This window comes from Macaca thibetana, chromosome 13 (assembly GCF_024542745.1).
Source record: "Macaca thibetana thibetana isolate TM-01 chromosome 13, ASM2454274v1, whole genome shotgun sequence".
Classification (NCBI taxonomy): domain Eukaryota; kingdom Metazoa; phylum Chordata; class Mammalia; order Primates; family Cercopithecidae; genus Macaca; species Macaca thibetana.
Genome location: NC_065590.1, coordinates 73,753,717 through 73,778,033, shown reverse-complemented (window position 1 = coordinate 73,778,033; position 24,317 = coordinate 73,753,717). Strand labels below are relative to the sequence as shown.

The 24,317-nt window shown below is 40.5% G+C and overlaps 1 protein-coding gene across 9 annotated transcripts in view; it reads left to right on the top strand.

Annotated features, from left to right (window-relative positions):
- Positions 1-24,317, top strand: part of RASGRP3 (RAS guanyl releasing protein 3) — a 129,159-nt gene that overhangs the window by 29,467 nt on the left and 75,375 nt on the right. For 3 of the 9 annotated variants that reach the window (XM_050754962.1, XM_050754957.1, XM_050754964.1), the window contains one exon: positions 4,780-4,876. The exons of 3 other annotated variants lie outside the window; for them this stretch is intronic. The gene's annotated coding sequence lies outside the window, so the exon portion shown is untranslated. Of the gene's footprint in view, positions 1-4,761; positions 4,877-9,865; positions 12,287-24,317 lie in introns of those variants that run through there. 3 more of the 9 variants (XM_050754959.1, XM_050754963.1, XM_050754960.1) reach the window with 2 other exon arrangements.

Genomic DNA, 24,317 nt, shown 5'->3' with positions numbered 1-24,317 from the left:
CCAAGTGATCCTCCCACCTTAGCTAAGCGGATAGCTGGGATTACAGGCATGTGCCACCACACCCAGCTGATTTATGTTCTTACATTTTGAAGAGATGGAGTTTCACTATGTTGCCCAGGTTAGTCTCAAACTCCTCGGCCCCAGCAATTCTTCTACTTAGGCCTCTCGGATTATTAAACGTGTGAGCCACCATACCCAGCCTGTGATCTGTGATCTTTGATGTTACTATTGTAATTGTTTTGGGGTACCCCAAATCACACCCATATAAGATGGCAAACTTAATCAATAAATGCTATGCGTGTTCTGACTGCTCTACCCAATGGCCATTTCCCCACCTCTGTTCCTCTCCTCAGGCCTCCCTATTCCCTGAGACACAACAATATTAAAATTAGGTCAATTAATAACCTTATAATGGTTTCTAATTGTTCAAGTGAAAGAGTCACAATTTTCTTACTTTAGATCAAAAGCTAGACATGATGAAGCCTAGTGAGGAGGGCGTGATGAAAGCCTCTTGTGCGAAACAGCCAATTGTGACTACAAAGGAAAAGTTATTTAAGGAAATTAAAAGTGCTATTTCAATTAACACATGAATGACAAGAAAGCAAAACAGCCTTATGGCTGATATGAAGAAAGTTTTAGTGGTCTGAACAGAAGATCAAATCAGCCACAATATTCCTTCGGCTAAAGCTTAATTTAGAGCAAAGTCCTAATTCTCTTCAATTCTCGGAAGGCTGAGAGAGGGGAGGAAGCCACAGATGAAAAGTTTAAAGCTAGCCGAGGTTGGCTGATAAGGCTTAAGGAATGACGCTATCTCCATAACATAAAAGCACAAGGTGGAAGGCCGAAGTGGGAGGATCGCTTCAACCCGGGAGTTTGAGGCTACAGTGAGCTATGATCACACCACTGCACTCCAGTCTGGACAACAGAGCAAGACCCTGTGTCAAAAACAAACAAACAAACAAACATGTTATTAAGTAAAGTACAAGATGAAACAGTAAGTGCTGATGGAGAAACTGCAGCAAGTTATCTACAAGTACTAGCTAAGATCATTGATGAAAGTGGCTACATTATACAACAGATGTTCCATGTAGATGAACCAGCCTTAAATTGGAAGAAGATGCCATCTAGGACTGTCATAGCTAGAAAGAAGTCCATGTCTGGCTTCAAAGCATCAAAGGACAGGCTGACTCTTGTTAGGGGGCTAATGCAGCTGGTGACTTTAAGTTGACGCCAATGCTCATTTGCCAATCTGAAAATCCTAGGGCCCTTAAGAATCATGCTAAATCTATTCTGCTTTTGCGCTGTAAATGGAACAACAAAACCTGAATAACAGCACATTTGTTTACAGCCAGTATACTGAATATTTTAGCCCCATTGTTGAGACTTACTGCTCAAAAAAAAAAAAGATCGCTTCTTATTGCTCATTGACATTGCAGCTGGTCACCCAAGAGCTCTAATGTAGACGTACAAAGAGATAACTGTTGTTTTTATGCTTGCTAATACAACATCCATTCTCAGCTCATGGATCAAGAAGTAATTCCAACTTTCAAGTTTTATTATTTAAGAGACACATTTTGTAAGGCTATAGCTACCATAGATAGTGATTCCTCTGATGGATGTGACCAGAGTAAATTGAAAGGAGCAGAATAAATTGAAATCCCTCTGAAAAGGGTTCACTTTTCTAGGTGCTGTTAAGAACATTCGTGATTCATGGGAAGAGGTCCAATTATTGACATTAATAGGAGTTTGAAAGAAGTTTACCCCAACCCTCATGGACAACTTTGAGGGGTTTAAGATTTCAGTGGAGGGGGCTGGGCATGGTGGCTCATGCCTGTAATCCCAGCACTTTGGGAGGCCGAGGTGGACAGATCACCTGAGGTCGGGAATTCGAGACCAGCCTGACCAACATGGTGAAACCCTGTCTCTACTAAAAATACAAAAATTAGCCTGGTGTGGTGGCGGGCACCTGTAGTCCCAGCTACTCGGAAGGCTGATGTAGCACAATCACTTGAACCTGGGAGGTGAAGGTTGCAGTCAGCTGAGACTGTGCCATTGCACTCCAGCCTGGGCAACAGAGCGAAACTCTGTCTCCAAAAAGAAAGAGAGATTTCAATGGAGGAAAACTTCTATGGCTGCTCACTCATTCTGGGGAGGCAAATGCTCAGGGATTGAAGTCAGACAGACTTGGGTTTACATCCCTCTTTGCTGCTCACTAGTTGCGGGCAGCCTAGTTAACCTCACAAAAAGTCATCTAGGGGTAATAATAGCATCTCCTTAGATCATTACTATGAGAATTAAATGAGTGTTTTGCACAGGTGTTAGCTTGTTATATATTAGTAACGTACTAACTATATATATTAATAAATTCTACTTGGTATCATATATAATAATTATGATTACTTATATATGCCTTTCTACATGTTCCTCTTTTCTCCCAGAGAGATTGAGAGCAGAGATTTTCATCAAGTACTTTGATGAATCCCTAAATACAATGCACATTGAACATAGGCACTATATATTTTTTCAGTTATTGATACTGATTTGTTTCATTCAGGAGTTTTAGAGGTTGCAAACTCTACTCTCTGATGCTTTCAAAATTTTTTTTTCTTTTTATTTGTTACCAGCATGTAGCTAGCACAACTCTTGTAATTAACTGACTGTGACTGGATGCTTATTCTGGCCCACACACAGTACAAAGGGAACAAAGAGGGAAGAACAAGAAGGCTAGAGAAAACACTCATGATTTTTAGACAAGTGTTTTAAGGAAAAAAGAGAAGGTATCAAAAAGGTTTATGTGTCTGAAAAAGAGATTGCACAAGGTAGAATTTACTGAGCTGGAGGAATATGAGAGAATGTTGCATACAAAGTCTCCTGAAAGGAAAGGAAGGCAGAGATGGGATGAGACGTGGTGTGTGTTAGTGCTTCAAATTAACAGCAGGTTTTGCGTTCCCAACTTGAGGCAGCTTGTGTGGAATTTGGCGTAGGGCAAATGGACCCATAGCTTCAGTGGGGAGCTGCTGGCAGGGGAAGTTGTACTATCTGACAGTGCCTGTATGAGATTGGTAACTTCTGGGAATTTCTACCTAAGGCGGTGTCTCAGATAGACACAAAGACCCTTTTGGGACCTCCCTGAGAAACAGAATAAGACGTGCTCAGGCAAGACCACACTTCCCCCCTCTTCCTGAATCCTTGAAACCTTTCAGAGATTTGCTGTCAAATACCGGGTCCAGGACCAGAAAGTTTAAAAAGCAAGACTTGGGAAATAGTGACTGGTTTTTTTAATGGATGGTGAGGCTTTTTTTTTCTTTCTCTCTTAGTGTAAATGATTTGTTTTTTTCTCTTTGTGTAGATGATTGAAGTACTTAAGTGTCTTTGTAAGTCCAGTATCTCTTTTCTTATTTTATAAAGATCTCATTAAAAAATGAACTAATAAATACTTATTACAGAAACAGTAGATAAATGCTGATGAGCATAAAGAAGGAGGAAATACATGTGACCCCCAACTCCCAGAAATAATCACTGTTAAAAATTTGATATATAATGTTTCAGATTTTTCACATATTCACATATTTTCTTAGAAAAATGGAATTGTACTGAATAAACTTTTGTAACTTGTATATCTCACTTAATCGATACCGACTATTTTTCCGTGTTACTAATATGCCTCAACATTTTTTTTTTTTTTTTTTGAGATGGAGTCTCACTCTATCGCCCAGGCTGGAGTGCAGTGGCATGATCTCGGCTCACTGCACCCTCCGCCTCCCAGGTTCAAGCAATTCTCCTGCCTCAGCCTCCTGAGTAGTTGGGACTACAGGTGCACCAACATGCCGGGCTAGTTTTTGTATTTTTAGTAGAAACAGGGTTTCACCATGTTGGCCAGGATGGTCTTGATCTCCTGACCTTGTGATCCACCTGCCTCGGCCTCCCAAAGTGCTGAGATTACAGGTGCGAACCACTGTACCCAGCCACTTCGACATTATTTTATAATTGCATAGTACTACATCTTATGAATATGTTCTAATTTATTCAACTACTTCTGGCACATAGATTGTTTCTAATATTTTCTTAGCATAAGTAATGCTGTGTGAAATATCCTCATACATATGCAATCTATATTCTTTTCTTGGGTTATATTTCTAGAACAGGAACTGCTGAGTTAAAGGGTATTCACATTTTAAAAAGCTTTTGATATACACTACAAAATTATCTTCCTCCTATGTTGTACGGTTTGTATTCTTGCTAGTAGAGTATGAAGTTGCCATTTTCCAAACCTCCTGCCAACATTGAGAATTTTCATTTTTTCATCTTTGTCAAGTTTATAGATAATAAATTGTATCTTATTGTTTAATTTATACTCCTTTTTTAGGGAAGCTGACTTTTTCATGTCTATATTGGTCATTATATTTCTTCCCTTGTGAACTATTAATTAATATCCAGTTGTTAATTGTAAATGCTATTTATATGTTAAGACTATTAACCCTTTACCGTATGTATTTCACTTTTTAATCTCATATTTGTAAGTTAATTTTGATTACAGTTGGGTTGTATTTTACTTTTATAAGTCTTACATTTTATGGTTTAAATATTGAACTTTTGTCTTTATAGTTCCTTCTGTTGTGATTGTGATTAAAACATTTTCAGGACAAAAGTATTTAATCATGATTAAAACAATTTTAAGATTATAAAACCAATCACGTGATTCTCTTCAAGTTTGTATGTGATTTTTTTTTTTTTTTTTTTTTTTTTTTTTTTGACATGGAGTCTCATTCTGTCACCCAGGCTGAGTGCAGTGGCACGATCTTGACTCACTGCAACCTCCACCTCCCGGGCTCAAGCAATTCTCCTGTCTCAGCCTCCCGAGTAGCTGAGACTACAGGTATGGACCACCACGCCCAGCTAGTTTTTTATATTTTTGCTAGAGAAGGGATTTTACCATGTTGGCCAGGCTGGTCTCAAACTCCTGACCTCAGATGATCTGCCCACCTCGGCCTCCCAAAGTACTGGGATTACAGGCAGGAGCCACTGTGCTGGCTGTACATCATTTTTACGTTTAACTCTTTAGTCTACCATGCTTACTTTGTGTATGGCATGAAGTAATGATTGCATCTTTATTTTTCCTAATAGTTAATGATTTAATCTGTTATTGAATAGTTCATTCTTTTCCCACTGAGTTTAAAAACCGTATTTAACTAATACAATAAACATTTTACTGTAGTACTTCTATGTGTATTTCTGGGCTTTTGGCTCTGTTCCACTGCTCTACTTCTTTTGGCACCAGTACCAAACTTTAAATTCTCGCTATTTTTAGCCTATTTAGTACCTAATATCTCCCTCAGGGTTCTTTTCTAAAATTTTCTTTACCATTCTCAGTTTTTTATTCTTTAAAATAAACTTTAGGATTTTTGACCTGTCTGGAAAATTTCTTTGGGATTTTAAGCAAAATTTGATTATATTTATACATTAATTTGAGGGAGAATTAATATATTTACAATGTTAAGTTTTCCAATAGAGAAAAATTTTCCAATACAGAAAAATGTATCAAACTGTTTTTAATTTTCTCAGTAAAGTTAAATTTTTATATAGGTTATTCACTTTTTTTATTCCTAGAAATGTTATTTTTGTTGTTGCTATTATCAATAATACCATAACTAAGAAATTTTTTTTTTTTTTTTGAGACAGAGTCTCGCTCTGTCGCCCAGGCTGGAGTGCAGTGGCACGATCTCAACTCACTGCAAGCTCTGCCTCCCGGGCTCACGCCATTCTCCTGCCTCAACCTCCCGAGTAGCTGGGACTACAGGCGCCTGCCACCACACCCAGCTAATTTTTTTGTATTTTTAGTAGAGACGGGGTTTCACCATGTTAGCTAGGATGGTCTTGATCTCCTGACCTTGTGATCCGCCCTCCTCAGCCTCCCAAAGTGCTGGGATTACAGGCGTGAGCCACTGCACCTGGCCAAAAATTATTTTCTATTATATTTTCTAAGTTTTTGTGGGTTATATAGAAAATTTCATATATTTCCATATAATTGTTCTGTGGCCAGAATAATTAATTTGTATACTTATTTTATATATTTTTTTGTATATTTATTTGTAACTGTTCACCTCACTTTTTAATTATGTAGAAGCAAATTTTAGTTTGTTCTATTGAGAAAATGAATATTACTCAATCTGCAGGTTGAATATTTTTGCCTCCATTTTTCTCATAAAATTCTTCTTTCATTTCTTTTTCTTGCCTGGTTGCAGTGGCTCAAATGTCTAGAACAGTGCTAAATGGATGGTAGTGATAATGAGCATGCTTTTCTTGTTTTTGATTTTAACATTAATACTTCTAGTATTTTACCACTAAGTATGATGCCTGTGTTTGATCTGAGATTTGAATTAACGTGAGTGTCATGTTAAGAATCAGTCTTTTAATTTTGTTTTATTAATTAAAAAATTGATATTGAATTTTATCGAATGACTTTTCAAGATGATTGTGGCAATCCAAAAGTTTTTCTCTGTTGCCCAGTCTGCAGTGCAGTGGTGTGATCATAGCTCACTGCAACTTTGAACCCCTGGGCTCAAGTGATCCTCCTGCCTCAGCCTCCCAGGTTGGTAGGACTATAGGCATCTGCCATCACACTGGGCTATTTTTTAAAATTGTAGAAATGGGATCTCACTATGTTGCCCCTGCTGATCTCAAACTCCTGGCTTCAAGTGATCCTGCCACCTTGGCCTCCCAAAGCACTGGGGTTACAGGGGTGAGCCACTATTCCCAGCCTTACTTTTTACATCTTTAGGGTAACCTATATTTACATACGAAGTTAGTCTGTGCTTTTCTTTATTATGCTTTATCAGTTTTTTTTTTTGTTTTTTTTTTTAAGTCAGGGTGTTATGTTAGCTTTCTGTTACTTTTGTCCACTTGAACACTTCATATACCATGGGAATTAATTGTGTTTGAAGTTCAGAGAGAACTTGATTGTGTAAGTAATCTAAACTAAAGCTTTTTTTGGAAATCATTTCTTATTAACTTTTACATTTTTCCATGGTTACTGATGTGTTGGTTTTTTTTTGACTTCTTCCTGGGTCAGTTTGCTTCTAATTATTATTTTGACTGTGTCTCCCAATATTTGATATGTGGTATTCTCATCACTGAAACCTTCTAAGCATTCATTCTGTAATTGTGTTTTTAATTTATTCTCCAATCAATGATTTTTTTTTTAAGAACTCTGAAGTTTCCCCAAGAGCTTGGGTCTTTTTGACTTATCCTTTTGTAATTAATGCATAGTTTTGTTACAGTGTGATCATAGAATGTGGTCTGACAATTTCTTTTGGAAAGAAATTACTTACAATTTTTTTTGGTAGCCTAATACAAAATCAAGTTTTACAAACTTTTCTTATATTTTTTTCTTAATGGGCTAGACAGAAGATCCTTCTCTTTAATTATTCATTTATTCATTGAGAATTGTTTCCACCATGTGTCTCATACATGCCAGGCATTGTATTAGGCATTGCAGGATATAAAATGAATTAGTCATAAGCTTTGTCTTAGGTTGATAACCTTTGGATGGAACACAGACACATGTAGACCTAATTATAATACAGAAAGAAATGCAACCGCAGCGAAATGTACAAAAGCAGCAGGCAGCTAGAGTGGGAGTCAAGCCCTGTCCTAGGTTCTGAGGATACAAACTTGCCTATGATGGCCCTGAGAGGCTTTCAGTCCTAGCGTGTAAAACATACATTGAGAGCAGAGACAGGCTTTTTGGAGGCAAGGTGATTAATTAGGAAATCACCGCAGACCTTCAGTAATAAATCAGAACATATGAGGGATGGTAAGAGTGCAAGATGAGAACAGAGGATTTTCACACTTAAGGGACAGATAGCAGAAGAGAAGTCCAGACCGGAGGATGAAGGAGGTAGTAGTAAAATTTTATAGACACTGTGTGAGAGTTTTTCAAGGGGTGCTTGGTCAGTTGGGACAAACAGAGCCAAAAGTTCAAGTAAGATGACTCACACCTGGAATCCCAGCACTTTGGGAGCCTGAGGCGGGCAGATCACAAGGTCAGGTGTTCGAGACCATCCTGGCCAACATGGTGAAACCCTGTCTCTACTAAAAACATGAAAATTAGCCGGGCCTGGTGGCACATGCCTGTAGTCGCAGCTACTCGGGGGGTTGAGGCAGAAGAATCGCTTGAACCTGGGAGGCGGAGGTTGCAGTGAGCTGAGATCATGCCACTGCACTCCAGCCTGGGTGACACAGCAAGACTCCGTCTCAAAAAAATTAAAAGAAAAAAAAATTTTTTAAAGTTTCAGTTACCTTTGGTCTTTGGGGACTTGGAAAGAGCAGTTTCAGTGAAGTGGGGGAAAAAAGCCAAGCCACAAGCAGGTTGAGACTAAATGGGATGTGAGATGGTGGAGACAAGTATTTTTTCAGGAGCTTAGTTGTGGAGGGAATGCAGGAGTTAGGGCGTTAATTAAAGGAGCAAGGCTGGCTGGGTGCGGTGGCTCACGCCTGTAATCCCAGCACTTTGGGAGGTCAAGGCAGGTGAATCACGAGGTCAGGAGATCAAGACCATCCTGACTAACACGGTGAAACTTCGTCTCTACTAAAAATACAAAAAATGTAGCTGGGCATGGTGGTGGACACCTGTAGTCCCAGCTACTCGGGAGGCTGAGGCAGGAGAATGGCGTGAACCCAGGAAGTGGAGCTTGCAGTGAGCTCAGTTTGCACCAATGCACTCCAGCCTGGGCGACAGAGCAAGACTCCATCTCAAAAAACAAAAAAAGAGCAAAAATCAGAAAGACTGTTGGGATATAAAGACAATGTGAGAACGTGAGCATGTTTAGCTAATGAGGAGTGTGCGCTGAGAGCAAGGGAAGGCATGGCTGTTGTTGAGAGTCCTAAGCAGGTGGGAGACACATGGTGAGACACAAAGCCCAGGTGGGAGGTGGCCTCTTGACAGGAATAGGGCACCTCTTCTTGAGTCGAAGGCAATGCTTGGAACTGGTAGGGAGTGTGGGCAGAAAGATGGGCTCTCCCCCATTTCTTTGCAAGGCTGTGTCATTGTAGAACCTTTAGTCACAGTCCTGGACTCTGACTGAAAGGGTCCTGGGTCTTGGCCTCTGTGTTAACAGTTTGCTTCATAGGGAAGATTTAGGATTCATCCCTTCCTCTCCTGCTATAGAACTAGAAAAGAATCTCTACACCAGTGGTCCCTAATGTATTTGGCTCCAGGGACCAGTTTCATGGAAGACAATTTTTCCACGGACTGGGAGTGGGGGGATGGGGATGGGTTCAGGATGAAACTGTTCCCCCTCAGATCATCAGGCATTAGACTCTCATAAGGAGCATGCAGTGTAGATCCCTCGCATGCACAGTTCACAATAGGATTTATGCTCCTATGGGAATCTATTGCCACAGGTGATCTGACAGGAGGCGGAGCTCAGATGGTCATGCTCGCTTGCCTGCTGCTCACCTCCTGCTGTGCAACCTGGCCTCTAAGAGACCACAGACAGGTACCTATCCATGGCATGGGGGCTGGGGACTCCTGCTTTACACTTATGATATAGTTTGGATGTTGTGCCCACCCAAATCTCATGTTGAGATGTAATCTCCAGTGTTGGAGGTGGGTCCTGGTGGGAAGTGATTGGATCATAGGGACAGATTTCTCATTAATGGTTTGGTACAATCCTCTTAGTGCTGTTCTTATGATAGCGAGTGAGTTTCTTTTCTCTTCTTTTCTTTTCTTTCTTTCCTTTCTTTCCTTCCCTTCCTTCTTTCCTTCCTTCCTTCCTTTCCTTCCTTCCTTCCTTCCTTCCTTCCTTCCTTCCTTCCTTCCTTCCTTCCTTCCTTCCTTTCCTTCCTTCCTTCCTTCCTTTCCTTCCTTCCTTCCTTCTCTCTCTCTCTGTCTATGTCTCTTTCTTTCTCTCTCTCTCTCTCTCTCTCTTTCTTTCTTTCTGTCTGTCTCACTCTGTTGCCCAGGCTGGAGTGCAGTGCAGTGGTGCACTCTTGATCTTGGCTCACTGCAACCTCTGCCTCCCAGGCTCAAGCATGCCACCATGCCCGGCTAATTTTTGTATTTTTAGTAGAGACAGGGTTTTGCCATGTTGGCCAGGCTGGTCTCGAACTCCTGACCTCAGGTGATTCACCCTTCTCGGCCTCCCAAAGTGCTGGGATTATAGGCATGAGCCACCACGCCCAACCGATAGTGAGTGAGTTCTGGTAAGCGCTGGTCATTTAAAAGTGCCCCCTCTCTGTCTTGCTCTTGCTCTGGCCATGTGGCTCATCTGCTCCCACTTTGCCTTCCACCATGATTGTCAGTTTCATGAGGCCTCCCCAGAAGCCGAGCAGATGCCAGTATCATGCTTCCTGCATAGCCTGCAGAACTGCGAGCCAATTAAACTCTTTTCTTTATAGATTACCCAGTCTCAGGTATTTATAGCAATGCAAGAATGGACTAATACTACTTACCTTTCCTGAGGCTGTTGTCTCTGTTGGGCATTGAGGAGTTTCTAGAAGTCTCTCTTTCTTTAACTATGTGGCATGCAATGAATCATCAGAATAATTAACCCAGTCAATTGTAAACAAAGTGATTGATGGATGCCATCAGATCACAAAAGTTCCTATTACCGTAAATACAAGTGGATAAGTAAATCAAAATAATGTTTCAAATCCTCAGTAGGCCTCTTTTTCTGTTTCTAATTGAAGATTGTCACATCAACACATAAACAAAAATGCCTGTGAAGGAAATGTGTATTTTAGTACACTGCATTTTTATATCTGAAGTTTATTTCTATTCCTAACTTTAAATGCTGAGAAAGGGATTTGTTTTGGTGCTTACAAAATTTTCCCATTTGCTCTTTGGGCTCTCACAAGTTGACAACAAATTACTGAGACCGAGGGTTTTTGTCTTTTTCTGTTATTCTAGAAAACGCTGTATCCTCTGTATGGAGGGAAATTTCTGGTTTGATTAACACTGTAAATTATTATGAGACAAAGCCTAAATATAAAAGATTACTCACACAGGCTCTTACATTGAGTAAGATATTATGTATTAAAAATCAGGGTTAATAGTTTAACAGGCTCGTTATGGTTCAGAAATCCCCTGGGGGACTTCAACCGTCTTTTCTGGCTGTTCACTTTGCCAAATAGGCTGCCTGTATGTCATACCTGAAGGGCGGGCTCAGACACTGATTGGGGGAAGTGTCACCCTTACTATAGCAAGAAGTCAGACATCCAAGGTCAGACACTATACAAAGTCAGATACTTCAAGGGCTTTCCTTGGAAGGGAGGATGAAAAGGGAAGGGTAGGAACATCAGCTCAGGTGAGACATATGAATTCAACGAAACATCAGGGATGGTTTGTCATGTTTGCGAGCAGCACAGAAAACGGCAGTTTGCTCCAAGTTCCCAGCACACCAAAGGGGGCAGCAGCGCGTCTGTAAAGTGCGTTGTCGACTTGGTGATAATTTCTGTTTGCATTCACACTCACTGATAATCTCAACTGTTCGAGGCAATTCAACAGATAACAATGCGGAAGTTTGGTCTAAAGCCACCTGAAATAACTTCCACGAGCTCTTCCAGCTCTTCTGATAAAGCTGCCTTTGATAGTTTTCATTAACCCCTCCCATATTTGCTCCTCAGAGTCCCTTGGCTTAGCAGCCCCAGCCTTTGAAGTCCAACCTAAGCATTCTTAGATGATGAGTGAGGGTCTGCCTTCCCCAGCACCAGCCACTTAGTCAGGCTTGTGGCTGGTCTAACAAACTGGAGCCTGGAATTCTGAGAAAACGAAACCAAACAGTTGTACTCCGGGGTTAACACAGAGTAACTTCCACCTGCTGTGTGAGTTGGTGATCCTTTCTCTTGCTGTTGGAGAGCCCCAGTGAAAACTTCAGTGAAATGAGAGGGCATGGAGCCTGCCAGTCGCCCGCCCTGCACACACACACACACGCAAACACATTTAACTTTCCACTTGCAGTGACCTGCCCTCCAGTGTGACTTATCAGCTGTTTGGCTTTTGTCACTAAAGGAAAACAAATTGTGGAATGTCCTGCTCTGCATGCTTATGAGATGGCCGAGCCAACTTAGGGGTTATGAGGTGGTTTGCAAGTGAGGAGAAGAATGATCTTCAGTTTCTGACCTCCTGGCACGGTGGCGGGCGGTATTTATCAGGAGGTACATGTGACTGGTTAAGACTCAGAGCCCCAGCCTGAAGGAAACAGCTGCTCTCGGCGTGCTCCGGCACTTGGCAGCTGGACAGGCAGAGTGCTGATGTGAAAAATACCACCACGACAAAACCACCCCAGTAAGTAACTAGAGAACTTTCCTCTCTCTCTCTCTCTTTCATTCTCTCTCCATGTGTGTGTGTACGTGTGTGTGTTGCAAGCCACCAAAAACTTATTATTTTGATTGTGGTTTCCCTCTGGCACGATAGGAGGAGATATTTTATTTGTACCTGTTAACAGCCATTGGTGTTTTCACAGCCCTTTTTCAGAACCTGTTATTTTCGGCAATGGTATCTTGTAACTTTGAGGATGAACGGGGCATGTGGCTTCACTCCTGTCTAGGAAACAGCGAGTTTGTTTCCCAGTGTTTGGAATTTTTCTGGTCCATGGTGTTTAGGTTCAAAGCCAAGATTCAGGTTATGAAGTAGAGACTTCATTGAAGTGAGTTGATGACTAGATTTGATTTTAATCTGTTTCTACCACTGAAACCTGAAAACATACTTGTTTAAAATAACTTGTGAACTTGTTGTATGGCTGATTTGGCTTTTCCTATGCAATTTTTGAGAATATCTCATTTAACTGTGTAGAACTGTCTGCAGTATAGAAGATTGACACAATAATATTTAGATTCACATTAGAAATCATACTTAGATTTCTTGCATGGTTTCCAACTAATTGAAAGCTGTATTTTATAGCTACTTTATTTCCCCCCCAACAAGCTAATTCACCTTCATTACTTTTAAATGTTCAGTTGCCCCGGTCTTCCTTATTTTAGTGTTTTCGTGATGCTCGGGCTGTTTCTTCCTTGTTTATGACCTGGTTGGGAAAGTGCTGCCTGCAGCTGATGATTAACTCTGGGAGGCCTGGCATCCAAATTACAGAGAGGACCGGCTCTTTCTCAGGTTCATTCAGCAGTAATGGCGCTTGCTCTTGGGAGAGCAGCAAAGCAGGCACCATGCTGGAACTGAGCTGTTGTTCAGCGACTTTTGTCCTTCCTTGGTAGTCACCAGACAGAATGCTTCAGAGGAAAGGCAAAAGGGGAAAAGAGAGAGGGCAGAGCTCTAAACTGATGACGTAAACCTCTCAAAGTGACAGGTCTTTGAATCAGAGGCTGCAGGGAGATAACCAAACAGGTTCCTGTTTCTGGAGATAGCATGGACCTTGAGGAGGGCAGGTAGAGAGGGGCTGTTTTTATTTGAAGTCTCACCAAATAGTTGTTTTGCTTGTGATAAGCCTAGGACAACCTGGAGTGCGCTTGTTTCCTCGTGTGACAAATGGATTCTCAAACAGGCTCAAGTTACACGATTTTCTTTCACCCTCTGCCCCCTGCCATGAGGGGACACTATTCTCTCCCCACCTTTACCGCCCCTTGTTGTTTGTGGAGAATGGATTAAAATTGACCCAGGGCACGCCACTTCTGTGGTCGAGTTTCCCTTAACACAGTGGGTCTTGAGTACCACACCAACCAATGTTCTCTGATGGAAGCACTTTCAGATGCCTTGTCTAAACAAATGGCTAGCCTGACATTGAGAAGTTCTCCACCTTCTTTTCCTTAAAATGTAGAAGAATCCACAAAACCTAGAGTGGCCAATGAGGAAAAATAGTCCCAACGTCTTCTCTGTTCCTCGGTATGGCATTTGTGTGAGGTCCTTGGGTCAGCCGGTGGCCATGTGGTCTGTGACTTCCCTGTCTGACTGCTGGGGGAGGGGGGTCCTCCTGAGTCATTCTTTAGGGAGTTTGTTCCTGGTATAGTTTCATTTCTTCCATAGGTTGATAGTGGAAGAGAACCCTCTGGTGAAACTGTGTCTCTGGAATCATCGAGCCTCCCATAATAAAATGGAAGGTCTAAATGGGAGCAGTTGAATTATCCAACTGCTATATTTTTGAGAGCCAACAGACTCTTTTGAAAAACCCATGATACCCTGACTTTTCAAAATATTAATAGCAAAATAGTAAAAAATAATGATTTTACTTGCAGATAGCACATCCATTGACTCAAAGATGTTTTGACCTGGATAGGAATGACAGAATGTGCAATTTAACTCTTTCATTTCAAAGATGAGGAAACTGTAGCAAATTTATTGAAGTCACAGTGCAGAGCCAGAAGAGACAGCTCGAGGCTTCTACGACTATTACCATAATAATTTCAATGCTAATAACAATCCCTTACATTTATTGTGCACCTACTATGCCAAATGATGTGCTAAACAAGTGTATTTATTTTCATAGTCTCCTCACAATAACTCTATATGCTATATATTATTATTCCAGTTTTATAGATAGGAAACCGAGGTTCAGAAACCCCTTAGTTACTTGACCATACGTAACACAGACAGGAGGGACACCTGGATCTGACTGTAGAACCTGTAGACATTAAAAAATAAAAGTGGAATCCCACACATTTAAATTTAAAAACTCACAACATGCAAATGAGAGTATTTCCAGCACAATATGATTACACACACAATGTGTGTTATGGCCTCTTCGAGCTCTCCATGACAGGAAGGGCTAGGTTTCCCCCTGGGACAGTCCAAGCCCAAGCTCTATAGGATCACTGGCTGGTGGCATGTTTTTCTCTTTGAAAATAGTTCAGTGACGGTCCTGATGTTGGTAAGAACAGCAACTGGGAACTTTGTTATTAACCTCCAGCACACGGCTCCCATGCCCCTTCTGGCCTTTCCCTCCATTTTTCCTGTCACTCCTTTCCTTTGGAAGACAGCCACTCCGCCCATGCCCCACCCCAAATGGCTGGCTTAGTGTTGATAAAGCTATTATCAGACCCGTTCCCTGTGCTCAGCCTGGAAGGTTGGTTGTCTGAGTAGGTTGCTGATGAATAGAAACCATGCACTCTGCCACTCTGCTCCATTTTTTTGAGCTGTGGGTGTAGGGGGTGGGTCACAGGGCAGGGGACTAGCTGGCAGGAGGGAGGGAGGAGTGGTGTGCTCTTCTCCGCTGCCTGCACCTGCCATTTACCCTGAGTCACACTTCTCTGCACACCAGTTGCATATCTAAAATTCTGGCGGTCTCATGGGTGGGCCATGAACCTGTGGATTTTCTGGGTCATCAGACATGCAGAGCCCTTAAGAAACCTGCCTCCTCCTGAATCCTTTTAAAAATGTCGCTTGCTGCCCGCATTCCTCCACTTTAGGTTAAGTGTCAAAATTAGGGTTGGAGATAATGGGAAAGAGTACCAGGTAGTACATAATCAGCAGGGGACCTTTGAATAATCAGGAGGAAAATCAAGCACAAGTATGCCATGTGTGGATATCTCTGAGAAAGTTATCAATGTTTCTGCAAGGTCATTCTGACAAGATTGCACATTTTGAAGATCAAGCTATTTATGAAAGAGGAATTTTTAATCTTTAATCCCACCTGCCTCCTGCCTCTAAAACTAAGCCCAACTCAGTAGTAGTCAGTGATGTGGTTTGCTAGGCCACAACCCCTGGGAATTGCCTCCAGTCCTTGCTAGGAATTGCTCACTTCCATAGAAATTGGCATTGTACAGGGGTGTCATATGGGTACATGTGAAGTGGACTCAGAATCACGACAGAGTCCACAGGTCATACTCTGGAGCTCGTTTGAAAGAAAATAAAATGCTTGATGCGTTTTGGGGGGCCTTTTACAATACGGAAACAAATTCTGGGATACAATGCCTATTTTATTTCTTCATTTTTGCCTGCTTATGTGTTTCTAAGACATCTGCTTCCAAAAAATTAACTTTCTTGAATCTCCCTTTCCTTTGATATTGATTTCTCACTGTCTCTGGAGTTAACAGATCCAGTGTCATATTCCCACTGCTCTATGGGATTTGAAGTCTTTGGATTTTTTTGCTGTTTCAAGTGATTATTATAGCTTCAGAATCTGTAGTGTGTAGAGTCACTGTGCTTTGATCTTTGAACACATCTTTGGTATTGAGAAGATGAACCTCTGCATTTATATATACTGGCATAAGGCACTTTCTTGCACCTTGACATAATCCCATGAAAAAGGGAGGGTATCATCACCATTGTTTTCCAAGAGGAAACAGAGGACAAGAGAAAATGAGTGACTTGTCTATGGTCATGGGAAAAGTAACTGTCAGAGCTCAACTGTATCTCCTGTCTACTGACTCCAAGTGCCAAGCTTTTTCTGTTAGTTATGCCATCTTTCAGAAAAAGACCAATTTCAACTATTTCATGACCATGCACTTACATAATCTGTGGAGTTATCTTTGGTGGTAAAAAGTTGTGTAATTTGTATTCTCTTCTGATAGGCAAAGAGTGAATGGATGACCAATTTGCGACATGCCACTCATGATATTTCCAAAGCCTATGGACATTTGACTTTGGAAACAGGGTCAGCTTAGTCGGCAGACACAGTATTTGCTTAGGATAATTTTTTTTGTTTTTTTTCAGATGGAGTCCCACCTCTGTCACCTAGGCTAGAGGGCAGTGGGACGATCTTGGCTCACTGCAACCTCCGCCTCCCAAGTTCAAGCGATTCTCTTGCCTCAGCCTCCTGAGTAGCTGGGACTACAGGTGTGCGCCACCACACCCAGTTAATTTTTGTATTTTTAATAGAGACAGGGTTTCACCATGTTGGCCAGGCTGGTCTCAAACTCCTGACCTCAGGTGATCCTACCCGCCTTGGCTTCCCAAAGTGCTGGGATTATAGGCGTGAGCCACTGTGCCTGGCTAGCTTAGGGTACTATTTTTAAAGGAACTTAGTGATCATTTTTCTGTCTTGAAGACTCATGTGGTCAAGTTGGAGTTATACCAACTATGGCATGATGTAACATTCAGCTTTGAGAGACAATTTGGTTGTTTCCTGTGATATGAAAACTGCAGTCTGCTCTTCAGTGTGCACTCTCCTTGCCCAACAAAACCATCAGCATTCTTGAAAGTTCTGCCTGGGTACAGCACCTTTATTCCTGTGGAGGTATAATATACTCTAAACACCATGAATAGTGTCCATTGTGATCATTTCCCTCTGCATGATTATCTGCCCACAACTGAGAGAGTCTTAAGTTGCTTGAATAATGGAGATGTTTCACTATCTGTCAGTTTCCCAATATGGCCATTCAGTTCATTGTATGACAGCATCATCCGAATGTTGGCAAGGTCATGAAAATGGCAGTTCATGTTGCCTGATGATTTTACAGTGCATGTTGTAATGGCCAGGGCTTAGAGGTAGGGGAAAAACATGTGGACAGCTTTGTGACAAGAGTCTCTATTATAGAGTTTCTTTCTAAAGTAACTTTTTCTGAGTATGAATGTGAAAGGTAGCCTTCTTTGAATTAAAAAATACCCTGAAAAACATTTAATGTCTGAGCTGACTCAAAGAGCATTTTTCTTTAGTGATTACTGTGATAATCAGAATTTTCTTCACCTTTCAAGAGGACAAAAGGGAACAACTATGATTTTTAAAAAAAGAATATGAAATAGTAAGTTGGAAGTATACCTTCCTGGATTGTAGTCTGTAGAATGTGGGGTAATAGAAACCTTGATGCCCCTATTGTAAATGGAGAATTCAACTCAATGTATAAATGATTTCTGTGGTTGTAGATATCCCATCTTTTAAGTTTCTATTTGAATAGATTGGTAATTTTATTTTCTGAAGTCTTCTCTATTTGTCAAATGCTGCCTTATCTTTGTTGGTTTAGGTGGTTTGATCTCCACCCCACAGTAGGTTCTAAGCCCCTTGGAAAGATCATTATGCCATTGATTTGCTAAAGTATTGTAAGCGTTCTCAGAGTTTCAACTCTTAATATGTTCCAAGTGCAACTTTGACGGAAAACTAATAATGTAGGGAAAATAATATGGAAAAAAATTAAATTCATATCTAATCCCAGAAGCATGTTTTAGCCACTATTTATTTATTTATTTATTTATTTTTATTTTTTGAGACAGATTCTCACTCTGTCACCCAGGCGGGAGTGCAGTGGCACAATCTCAGCTCACTGCCACCTCCATTTCCCAGGTTCAAGCGATTCTCCTGCCTCAGCCTCCTGAGTAGCTGCCACTATAGGCACGTACCACCACGCCTGGCTAATTTTTGTATTTTTAGTAGAGATGGGGTTTTGCCATGTTGACCAGGCTGGTCTTGAATTCCTGACGTCAAGTGATCCGCCTGCCTCGGCCTCCCAAAGTGCTGGGATTACAGGTGTGAGCCACTGTGCCTGGCCTAGTCACTACTTTTCTATTGTTGAATCATTTCAAAAATCACAGACAACTGCATTTGATTGTGTGTATGCAGTTTTAATTGCTTGTCCTTTTCCCATTTGGGGTGTTTGTACTATGCTAGAGACCTTAATAGTTAATGAATTGACCAAAAGGAGTAGTGACAAGCTGTGGAAGAACTCAGGCAAAGAGATGATCAATCTGTGATGGAATCAGACTCCATTAAAAAAAAAAAATTTGGCTTAGTCACTTCTCTGTTTTGTTTTGAGAAAGTAAAAATTTCCCCTCCATCCAGCAATTCAAATTTGGCTGAACCAAGTTTCTTTGGAGTCTTTTACATAAATGAACTTTGGGAAGACACCAGGAGGAATTCTTTCCTAGGAATGTGCACAGGTGGGTTGGTGTTACAGAACTCCCTAACCTGGAATGAAAGGAGTAAAGAAGAAATGTCCTTTTCTGTCCACACTCTAACAACTGACTATCGGGGATGAATCTCTTCAAGTCTCAAGTTAATATAGATTTCTGGAGCTCATAAACTACTCAAGAATTTTTAAACAGTTTTAAATAAGAATTGGGTATAATCTCCATATTTGGTTCTGGAAAACTCATACCATGAGTTCAATTTGACTGAACTTTGAATTCTGCTCAGCTTTCAGTTCTGTTTTTTAAAAGTAGAAAGTATTCCATTTATGCATGGAATGCTTGCCGTTCAAAATCGTCTGAGTTGACAGGATGTTTTAGAGATCATTATTTTTTGATGGCAAGGACAGTGCACAGTCTGAATGGTGGTGCTGGAGATTTCTCTGTAATCCATTTCTCTCCCCAGTCACTCTTGATTCTGAAATGAATTCCTGTCTTTCTACTTTCCTTCTCTTGTAGGCATTTAAATTGTGTCTGCTATTGAGAGAGGAAATAAAGCAACATTTATTTTCACATCACTCAGAGGTAGACAGCATTAGCACTCTTGCAGAAGAGAAAAATAAGTTTTAGAGAAGTCATATACTTTGTAGAAGGTCACAAGTCAGTGAGTAAGAGTCTAGTCCTAGTCTGCCTGGAAACAAAGTAGGTGCCTTTTTCATCCAATCACATTGTCTCTCACTGTGTCTATGTTAAAGCTGATACCCTTGGCTCGGCCGGGTGTGGTGGCTCACGCCTGTAATCCCAGCACTTTGGAAGGCTGAGGCGGGCGGATCACCTGAGGTCGGGAGTTTGAGACCAGCCTGACCAACAAGGAGAAACCCCATCTCTACTAAAAATACAAAATTAGCCAGGTGTGGTGGTGCATGCCTATAATCCCAGCTACTAGGAGGCTGAGGCAGGAGAATCGCTTGAACCCGGGAGGTAGAGGTTGCGATGAGCCGAGATTGTGCCATTGCACTCTAGCCTGGGCAACGAGAGTGAAACTCCATCTCAAAACAATAACAACAACAACAACAAAACTCTATGAAAAGGGAAGCCATTCTGTGGAGTTGGGATTCTGCTGTCCTTGTCAATTGACATTATGATGTCAATTGATATTATGTCATGTCATGCCTATTACATACCCATTTATATTAGAAGGATGCTGTAGGACAAAGAAATATCCCTGGACTCTGGATTTGTAATTGCACCCTGCAGTCTCTTTTTAGCTTCTACCCAGAACACATTCAGTTTTTATTATTGAGGTGTTCTCTCAACTGTGCTGCTCTGTATCTTTGGCAGGGTGCTACTGCAGAGCTAAGCCTTTGGCAACACTCAAAAATCATTATACTATCTCAGATGGTGACAGGTATGGAAAAGATCTTGACTGTTGGACTAGCTGATTAACTAGCAGTGACAGTTTGCAAATGTATTTGGTTTTTACGAGAAGTGACATAATATTGGCACCAAGAGGGACAATCATATTCATTCCCATGAAATGTTTCTTGGGGCCATGATTACAGATAGATAAAAGGGCCAAGCAGACCTTGAAGCAGAACCAGTGTAAAACATCTCATGCATTTTAATTCTTTATGTTTTTAGAAGGAATATTGCTTTCAACCTCTCTTTGGAATTTGCGGGAACTTTGGTTGACTTAAGCCAATGATGGTGGATTTATTATGTAAGAATTGAAGGTTTGTCTTTTTCAGCTACAAAGATGACTGAGACATGTGTCATGCATAAAATTCTGCAACTATTTGGAATACCATCTCACATCTAACTTGTGGATGAGAGGCTAATATATTTGGGAAATTGTTTTGAGCTTTAATCACCAGTTTTAGAAATTTTCCTCAACCAAACTTCAGGAAATACAGTCTAGTAGAATCCAGGATTTACATTTAGGTAACAAAAGTAAGGGACAAAATCCAGAATATATTTTCATACAAGATGATTCACTTGGTATTTCTTTTTTTTTTTAAATTTTTTTTTGAGAGACAGAATCTCACTCTGTCACCTAGTCTGGGATATAGTGGCACAATCTCGGCTCACTGCTACCTCTGCCTCCTAGTTCAAGTGATTCTCCTGCCTCCACCTCCTGAGTAACTGGGATTACAGGTGCCCACCACCACACCCAGCTAATTTTTGTATTTTGTTTTAGTAGAGATGGGGTTTTGCCATGTTGGCCAGGCTGGTCTTGAACTCCTGACCTCCTGACCTCAAGTGATCTGCCTGCCTTGGCCTCCCAAAGTGTTGAGATTACAGGCGTGAGCCACTGCACCTGGCCTCACTTGGTATTTCTAAGCATATGCTTTTGTGCTGCATATTGCACAAACATGAAGAATACAGAATTTATCCCATAGGATTTTACTGTTTAGTTAAATAGATCAATATTTTTAAAAGGTAACAATAATCATCTTACAATACACAAACGTATTTCTGTAAAAGCGGATGTTTCCAAAATGTTCTGTGGGAATTCAGAGAGAGGAGATAATTAACTGTATCAGGATGAATCAGGGATGATTCCCTCGGGTTGGTGACATTTAAGCTGGGTATAAAAGGATCAAAAGTCATTGTTCAAGAAGAAAAAGACTATATTTGAAAGAGTGTGTTCCAGAAATAACATGTAACTTGATAGAGCTGAGTCATAGAGTAGTACATGGTGGAGGATGGAGGGGAGAAAAGGAGCAAAGATAAGGTGGTTCCAGGTGGTTAACAGTAGTGTTTGCCCTTCTGAAACGTATCAGTATTTTCAAGAACTGTTTAGAGTTAAAAGAATTCTTTTATTATGGCACATTTCAACCATATATAAAAATAGACAAAATAGTATAATTAACCCCCATTTATTATCTAACTTTAACAATTTTCAATTCATGGTCATTCTTATTTAATTTATATCCCTACTGATGCTCTCCTCTTCCCATATTAGCTTTGAAGTAAATCCCAGATATTTCATCATTCCATCTGTAAATATTTTAGTATGTGTTTCTAAAAGATAAGTTCTCTTAAAAAGTTCACAATGTCATTCAGACATCCAAAATAATTAATAATAATTCTTAACTATTATTGTAGTTTGTCAAGTAGAGGGATGACATGAGTACATTTACATTCTGGAAAAAAATCTCTGAAGGCAATAAGGAGGACAGATCAGAGAAAGAAAAATACCAAAGACCAAAAGAAGACTCCAAAGATAGGTTTGAACCAAGACAATGATAATAGAGAGGATGGAAGAATTTTCAAAATGTTTAAAAGGTAAAGTTGATAGTTCTTGAGATTAATTGTATTTGGGTATGCAGAAAAGGAGGGAGTTAAAGAAGTTTTGGAGGTTTTAATTTGAATAATCAGCATATGAATATGCCATTAGCCTTATAGGGAAAGGATTCCTTGAAAAGCAGTTAGCCTGGTTCAGCATTATACAGAGACTATAGGAAACAAAAAAAAAATATCTTCCTACTACCCTCAAACAAAACTTTGAGATTTTCACCTGTAGTCCTAGCTACTTGGAAGGCTGAGGCAGGAGGATTGCTGGAGCCCAGAAGTTTGAAGCCAGTTTGGGTGACATAGTGAGACTCCATCTCAAGAAAACAACAACAGAACTTTGAGACTCAGAGCATTTAGAATAATTCTGATTGCTCCACCTTAAGAAAGCCATTAAAGCCAGCCATGGTGGCTCATGCTTGTAATTCTAGTGCTTTGAGAGGCTGAAGCAGGAGGATCACTTGAGCTCCTGAATTTGAGAACAACCCAGGCAACATAGTTGCAGACAGCAGTACACTTCATTCCTAAACATTTTATCATGTATATGTGTATATTACCAACTATAGTTTGTTATTGCAGAATTTATACTTTACACAAGAGAGATTAAACTTATACATTTATTTTCTCAATGGGAAAAGCCGTGATTCAAGAAAGATTAACACAATTCATAGTTGATTTTTACTTGATTATTTATGAAAGCAAGAAACTGAGAATCTCTTGATTTTCAAAAGTTGTTGCCATACAGAGCAGCCACATTCTACTACAAAACAGCCTTTGAGTAACTATCAAGTATTGTCCTGGCAAAACACGTTCCTCTCAATAAATGTTAGTTGAATTTGAATGTAAAGAAACTGACACCTAAAAATGCAAGCTTTTTGCCAGTAACTGACAGATTTTGTACTAGAACAAATTACTTCTAATAGTTTCTCATTGAGCATCACTCCTTACCTCTGACAACTCTGAATAGTAATAATAGAACACAGAAGATGCTTTATTAGTAAAAAGGTAATGCCTTCTATATCAAGTCATTGTGAGATTGCTCAAGGCTCAATGGGACCGAGGAGTTGGGCCGTTGGAAAGGGGGTAAAATTCTCTGACAAGAAATAACTCTCTATACACAATGGAAGAAAAAATGCCTGTGTTCACATTTACCTGCTGACTTCCTCCAGAAGAGGATTAAAGCAGCTTATGACAAAAAGCAAAAATAAAACACAACTGAAAATGATTAACACAGGAATAAAACAAGGGCCAAAATCCGCCAGTTAGTCAGGCGGGGGGATCCATTTGGACCTAGAAAGCTTTAAAATGTTCTCAATTATGTCAAATTCTGACATGTTAAATCTTGCTGATTGGTTCAAGAATTAAAAATCAAGTTGAAATGATGTCTAAAAGACATGTTCATTTAAATGTTTTTTGTTGATGAAGACATCGAGTATTCATATGGAAACTGAAAAACTCAGTCAAACAGCCAGGCATTTGCCTACACAAGAAACAGACATTCTGATACTAGAAAAGATTTTAGGGGTTTGATTGACTTTTTTTGGTTTCCATTTTGATGTTATGGTATCAGTCTATATCAGTGGTTCTCAACTGAGAGTGATTTTGCCTTCCAAAGGACATTTGGCAATGTCTTGGGACATTTTTGGTAGTCTCCACTGGGAGTGGCGGTGGAGTATTACTGGCATCTAGTGAGTAGAGACCAAGGATGCTGCTAAACATCCCAAAATGCTCATGACAGCCCTGCATGACAATGAATTATCCAACCAAATATGTCAATAGTACCAAGGTTGAGAAATCCCGATCTATGTGAAACAATTAAAAATCTCACTCAAACACTCCTTCAAAGACACTTTAGATGAGTTACATGCAACATTTTTGCTTGTCTGCTGCTGAGCAGTAAGTGGCGATGGCCTAATACACTTGCAGAAATACTGCTGCATCAGCGTCAGGGTGGAAATGAGATGTCAAATGGCCAGTCCTTCAGAATGAAAAGCCACGTTGAGTGGTTCACAACACAGGCTGACAGCACTCTTTGGTGTCCAAAAGATCAAATGTTGGCAGGCAAGGATACTGATATTTAGCCAGCAGGAAAATATTCAAAGCAATGAGGGACACATTGTTGTTTCTGTTTTGTTTTTGTTTTTGTTTTTGTTTTGTTTTTGCGACCTCTGGCTCTGTTACCCAGGCTGGAGTGCAGTGGTGCAATCTTGGCTCACTGTAACCTCTGCCTCCCAAGTACCTGGGACTACAGGCAGGCACCACCACACCTGACTAATTTTTGTTATCATTTGTAAAGAAG